We start from the raw sequence: 6,909 nt of genomic DNA on the forward strand, positions 1-6,909 counted from the left end.
GAGAAGGGTGAGAAGAGTTGCGTGACTGACCTTTGGTAGAGGGGTAGAGTACGTGACCGATTTTAGGGAGAGGTGAAAAGTTGTTAGTGATTTTTAAGAGAGAAGAGTTGCGTGACTGAAGGGGGAGAACTGTTGCATGGAGAACACAGCAAGATAATTGTGACCAAATTTGCAATAAATCTGACCCATTTTGTATTAATCCTGACCCAATTTGTAATAGACTCGACCTATTTTGTAATAAACCCGACACATTTTGTAATACACTCGACCCATTTTGTAATAAACCTGGCCCATTTTGTAATAAACTCGACCTTTCTTGTAATAAACCTGACACTTTTGTAATAAACTTGACCCCTTTTGTAATAAAATCAACCCATTTTGTATTAAACTTGGGGATTGAGGCTTTATCTAATGACCTTGTTGTAAAACGAATATACCCCCCAACACACACCCTTATTCTTACTACCATTAATGCTACTGTTCCGGCTATAAATATAAATGTCCTGTCTATGACAGAAAATGGCCAAAACGTCCCCGTATAGTGAATAAAGGGCAGTATCACCCACGGATAAAAACAGGCAGCGACAGGGAGAATTCGACAGGGAGAAAGGGACTTTCTAGAATCATTCACAAAAGTGCAAACAACAACAACAACAAAAAGGTAAAATCATTCTCTTCGCTCATTAACCTATAATTATGAATTTAATGTAAAAATATATGGGGATCTAATAACAACTAATCTAATTTACAACTTCTAGCTGATACCAGCCCAAACCTCTAGGACCATGCTTGACAGAGTATTTGGATAAGGTGGTTGTTTCTTCTTACAAATTGATGCTCGTCGATTTATTTTCCTCGACAAATCTGCCGTGTATATTATAAGGTATGGTTATCGGGACTACGCCTCGACCAAGCTCTTCAAACGTCTCCCCGTCGAGTACCAGTAAAAAGGCGTTGTTGTTGAGCAGATCGATGACAGCAGAGAATACCACACCTTCATCTTTCTTCTCCGCTGCGGGCTTCGGCACAAAGATTGGCTCCGAGGCGACAAGACCTGGAGACCCCCCGTCTTCACTTTTCTTGTAACCGCGTCAATCTTAACCAGACTATCAAGCACAACCCCAGAATGCTAGATTGTCAGACCATAGACATACTTGTAGTCCTTACCATTTGAGAATTTATAGTTGATCTGAGGAAGCTCGAGGCTTTCGTCGTACAACACTTCGTAGGCAAATACGTGGGGGTGTTCCACAAGGGATAGACTGGGGCTATTCTTAGGATCTGCTAGACGATCCCTGCGAAAGTGCCCTGTTGGAACGGAGTACTTCTTTGGGTTTTCCGACTTGTACATCGCTTTGAGTTCTTGTAGAAAAGTGGACTGTATAACGGAGGCGTCTTTATATGTAATGAGGTCAAGCGCAATGTCGTCCTCTTTCTGAAAAGCGTTGATGTGATGAAATACGAAGAGAGGCTCGGTATTGTAGACCGCCATTTCCTTCCCCGTTTTCTGCAGATAACGTAAATACGTGATAGCTGGGACGGATCCCAGTAAAAAACACTTCTCTAAGGACCAACCAAAAAGGTGTCTTCCAAGAAACCTAGGGATACTGAGGAAAAACGGATTTTCCATGAAAATGAAATAGTTCTCGGTCATTGCAAAGCTTTGGGTGTAGACCTCGGCGTTAGCTGGGGTTATCGAGCACAACACTTTAGCATCTGCAAGAGGCTCGACCTGTGAGCAATCTTTGGTTACAGGAGGTACCATATAGATGTTGTACTTTGGTGAAGGGCCCCTTGTGGCTCCAAAGTTGTAGAACGTACCATCTTGCGCCGAATGTGGATGAGCGAGTGAGCTATGAATTGTGGTAGGACCTGACAAAAGATAAGCAAATAGCAAGATAAGAAAATTTATTGCTAATTGAAATAACCATACTATTTTAGGGGTTGTCCACACCACCACGGATTTTAAATACATTTAAATATCAGGATTCGTTTCGCCGAAAACGCATCACTTGCTTCGCTTCCACACTATCGTTTCAGCAGCGTGTTCGCCTGGATCCAGCCGTCCATAAGGATTCAAACGTTTGAAAACGCTGAAAGGTACTGGGTGATGTTATTTTTATGATATGCGCATGCTCAAAGCAGCAGACGCGCTTGCGATATGACGCCATCGTTTTCATTTTGATACGGATTCGACCGTCCCATACTACGGGCCAAAGTATACGGATTCATTTTGGTTCACTTTAGAAGGCGTGTTAGTGTGGACGGAAGGCCTAAACGTATCAAAAAAAGTATACGGATCCAAACGAATCCGGGTTAGTGTGGACGGCCCCCTAAGGACCAAAATCGAGCGCGCTCTCAATAAACTAATCGATACTGTTTGCGCGCGCAAAGCACTCATTTTGAAAAAATAAACCGATCATCTACCAGAAAATGCTTGCATGCATTGTTACTTAAGCCCAACCTACCACCAGGTAGGAGCTTAAAATATGAGCTTCCTTCTTAAGAACTACAGGGGAATATAGCCGGAATTACAGGTGTAACAATTTGGTCTCTGATACTCGTGTTGACCCCATAACTTTAAGTTGGGCCTATGGAAAATTGGGGGACAATGAACCACATAAAGAAGCCCACGATTTAGGAGGAGCGCTTATTCCGATATTCGAGGTCGAGGGGAAGGGGGTTATTTGGGAGGGGAGGCGTATTAAAAGCCCGGCGCACACGGAAAGGAAAATTTCACGCGTACACTTTGATCACTGCCTCGCGAGGCCAAAAACTCACAGTAGGGCTCTTATTCGAATCATTACGGTATTACGTAATCCACGATTACATAACATTAAACTGGGGATAACGTGGAATGCTTGTTATCTCTACAAATATAAGGGTGTTGAATCCAGATGTATGTATAAAACTTATGTCTAACAGCAATATCGCATCAACTGAATATACCTTTATCCTAAAAAAAACAACCTTGGCTAGTCAGAGTTTTTTCTCGAGAAGGTAGGAGGAAAAATATCCTTTAGATATTTTTTTGATGCGTAGAATATGGGTAGCATAAAATAGAGATAACATTGTTTTTCTATTCACCTTTTATGTCCCGTGTTACGTCAAGTCGTCCAAGGACATCTAATGATCGCGGATCGATCTCTGTCAGTACAGGAGTCTCAGTGACAGCGTATAGCTTGTTCTCGATCTCAACTACATTTACCAGACATGTGAACTTCCCCTTATTCCCACCAAAATAGTAGGAAAAGTAGCGATGGAAAATATTTTTACACGGGTCAGGAACGGCGTTCGTCCCAAATTCAGTAAACGTTATCCGATTCGCTTTGGTGTTTTCGAGAAACGAGTTGCTCCGGAGAAATCTGCTGTAGCGTACTCAACGCTTCCATCTTGAATGGTGAAGCGATGAAGCAGCGTTTGACCATCGAACTTGTGATTGGCAAACTCGCCAAACTCGTACTTCCCTGGACCGTAAGTACCACTTAGCCAATTTGGTATGGTTCCGGTTATTTTTGCTAAAATCGGTTTGTCCAATTCCTGATGAGACTCCAACAAGCGCACGTACTTGCTGGTTGAAATAATAGCTGTTTGCGGTTTCAGGTATGAGAGCACCGTTACTGGTTTAATGCGTACAATTTCTCTAGATAAAAGAATGGTAAGTTAATTAAAATGCAGTCATCTCTGTTACGTAATGCGTAACTTAATCCAAAAATTATATAAGTAAGTTTAAGATAGAGTTTATGAAATGCTCACCCAAAACAAACAGAGACCAAACACGTCTAGGGTTTTTAAAATACAAACCGCAAGAAAGCGTTTGCTAAATATCTAAATTAGTTTTCTTGCGTGTAAATTATCAAGATAGAAAAATGTCAACAGGATATCAAGTAGTTGGTGGTTCGATGTTAGGGATGAGAACTCTAAACCTGAAACATTTCGATTTTGTCCCGTTACAAGTTACGTTTATTCCATCGAGCCCTCGTTTAACTGGAACCTATAATTTCTGTTTCCCTTAAGTACTATTATATATTTAATAAACCTGTGTACTCTTACCTCAGACTATTGACCCAGACTGATTATCCAGGTTATTTTGGACAAAACCGCCTTAATTATGAATAGGACACTTGAGAGCTCCCTGTGTGAGACCGTTCTTTATAAATACATGGGGCGGACCATTAAAATTCGATGGGGGGAGGGGGTGGTTACAGGATTCTGGTGGTGACGGATTTTGTTTGTGTTATGTGCATGTGTGTGAATGTTTTTTTTTTCTTTGTTTTTCCGATGCTCGACTTCTTTTTTCATTTTGGGTCCACTTGTAAATGATTTTTTTTCTGATAAAAATTGGAATAGCTAATCAACTCTCATTGCAGCTAGATGCTGAATTACGAGAGGGCAGATTCAAACGTGGTCGGGTTGAAGGCATGGGAAAGCGCCCCAGGCAGCCTCCATATATCGAAATTGTTAGTTTCTGAAGGGAGGAAAACCGGAGAACCAGGAGAAAAACCCTCGAAGCAAAGGCGAGACCAACTAAGCTCAGCTCACGTCGGAACCGGGAATCGAACCCAGAACCCAGTGATGAGAGGCACAGGCACTAGAAAGCGACGTTCTGGTCGTTTTCCTAGCTTGTCGGTCATTTTCTTATTAGGCATTACATACCATATTTGGGAATCCGCTTCAATCATTTTTTCGCTTTTTTTTATCGCTCTAGAGCTTAGTAAGTCAAGAATATCCACGTAAACTTGCAGGAATTCGTGTTTACTACGATTTTGGTGGCAGCCATCTTGGAAATGGAGCCTACTCCCCAAACGTTTTAGAATATCTCCCGCGCGCTCGCCCCAGGCTCTTTAAGTTCATTTAGAAAAGAAAATTTAACCAAAATTGTCGTTTTTGCCAAACGCGGTCACTTCCATATAAGAAAGCTAATATATTCCTTATTCGGAAAAACTGCATGATTCTTGTCATTTTTAAGGTTGCCGTACCGCAGGTGCTTCGTAAACATTATGACTTGCAAGCAAAAGAGAAAAACATTGACTGTGACCATCTTTGGTCAATGGAGAAAGTATCTGAAAAGAAACTAAGAATTTTCGGTACCAGTCCCTCAAAACGACAACAAGGAGGAGGGAGTGAATTTTCTGATAAAAATCTGACCACCCCTTAGAAGTAAAAAGGATTTTTTATGCCTTTGTAGTATCTCCACGGGCTACAAGAAAGTCTGACTTATGGATGACATACCTGAGTGACCTAGCTTATGCTTTATAGTTTTGTCTACAAATAGAAGGTCTATTGAGAACTAGAACTGGACTTTCGGCCGTTGTGGGGGGAGGGGGGGACAGCTTTCACACCCCCAGCACCCCCCCCCCCCCTGGGTACGGGCCTGCAATCAACCGTGGAACTTTAGAGATATTTGTCAATGATAAAATTCGGTCCTTTAGACAATTTCTATGATCGACTACATTGCATAGTATTTTCTTGCTGGCTGGGGTTGTCAATTTCACGCCACACAGCGTTATTGAAATCGAGAGCGTGTTGGAAACGCACACATCAGTCAGAGGGGGGAGCAACAGCGGAGGAGCTCTGGGAACGAGAATGCCCCTCCAAGCAAAGAGTCGTTAATACCTGCCGTTGTAACCTTAGTTTGTTGGAATTGGCTCAACGCAATGGAAGCCCAAAACAGCAATTCCTTTAATAATATATAGATTTAGGCATTGCCTAAAAGCGGAATTCCAAACGACGAAATATTTGCTTATTTCCGGTCAATAATTTAAGAAATATTAAATATTATTATATTTCTGTTTTTGACGACGTCAACGATTTCACAGATCACGCGACCATCTTGTTATACCCCCTTCCCCGGCCACCCTTGACATCACATAACAAGTTTAGTTGTCATACGATGTTTCGGCGTCAGGGTAGTTTTACTTTATTGACGTCGTCGATGACGTCACGTGACCATTTCAGTGCACCCCACTTCTCAAACTCATTAATAATTCATGCACGCATTAGCCAATAAGTGGAGAGGATATGGGTCACATGCATGGGTCTTGATACCCAATGAAAACCCAGATGAACACCACTAGTGATTTGTATATTTGATCCAAACCACTAGTGATGTTCATCTGGGTTCAAGATCTTGGATATCAAGATCCATGCATGTGATCCATATAGAACAATAACATCAATTTTTTTATCATAATTTTAATCACCAAATTGGGCAATTGGTTAAATCAAGGAAACCAAATCAAGCAAGGAAACAGCAGGTAGTCCTACTTTTTTTCGTTAACCTCATAATTTTAAAATGATCCCGAATGTAAAATTGAACTTAAGCCTCGGTCTACTTTATTGCACTCCGACCCCAAACTCTGAATATTGACCGTTTCTTTCTTCTTAAAAACTTTTTTTTCTGGCCCTAAAAGATTGGAAACTTTGCTAATCTGTACTCCTGTACATTGTAGACTTTGGGATGCTGGCTTTCCCCAATGTCTTTTCTTCCTTTCCGCCCTTGCGAAAACGGTTGGCCGCTAAACCTTCGGCCATAGCTCAAGCTTCTCTCGCCGGATGAATAATCTTGCGTCGCATAACAAATAACAAAATGTACTAATTCATTTCCCTTGAGAAAAATCAGGTTGTGATTGGACACAAACTTCTCGGCATTGTTTGGTCAATAGTTTGAAAAGCAGTTTTGCGTTCCGTTCACGCCGCCTTTTACGATTAGGGCAAAATTGCGATTACATCGTGACATTCTTTTGTGAATACTTTGAGAAGCCATATAAAAACCCGTGCTTCGTGTTTCATCAGGGATTCCAAACACCGAGAGTGATGAAAGCACGAGGCCGTTGCCAATTGAAAAGCACTCGCACTCGTTTTTGTGACGTCATCGATGACATCACAAATCACGTGACAGTATTTACG

General features: G+C 41.6%; 1 pseudogene; it reads right to left on the reverse strand.

The window, feature by feature from the left end:
* Window positions 1-725: 725 nt before the first annotated feature.
* Window positions 726-6,534, reverse strand: LOC116614170 (annotated as a pseudogene).
* Between the last annotated feature and the right edge of the window lie 375 nt (window positions 6,535-6,909).

The sequence above is a fragment of the Nematostella vectensis genome, chromosome 4 (genome assembly GCF_932526225.1).
Source record: "Nematostella vectensis chromosome 4, jaNemVect1.1, whole genome shotgun sequence".
Classification (NCBI taxonomy): domain Eukaryota; kingdom Metazoa; phylum Cnidaria; class Anthozoa; order Actiniaria; family Edwardsiidae; genus Nematostella; species Nematostella vectensis.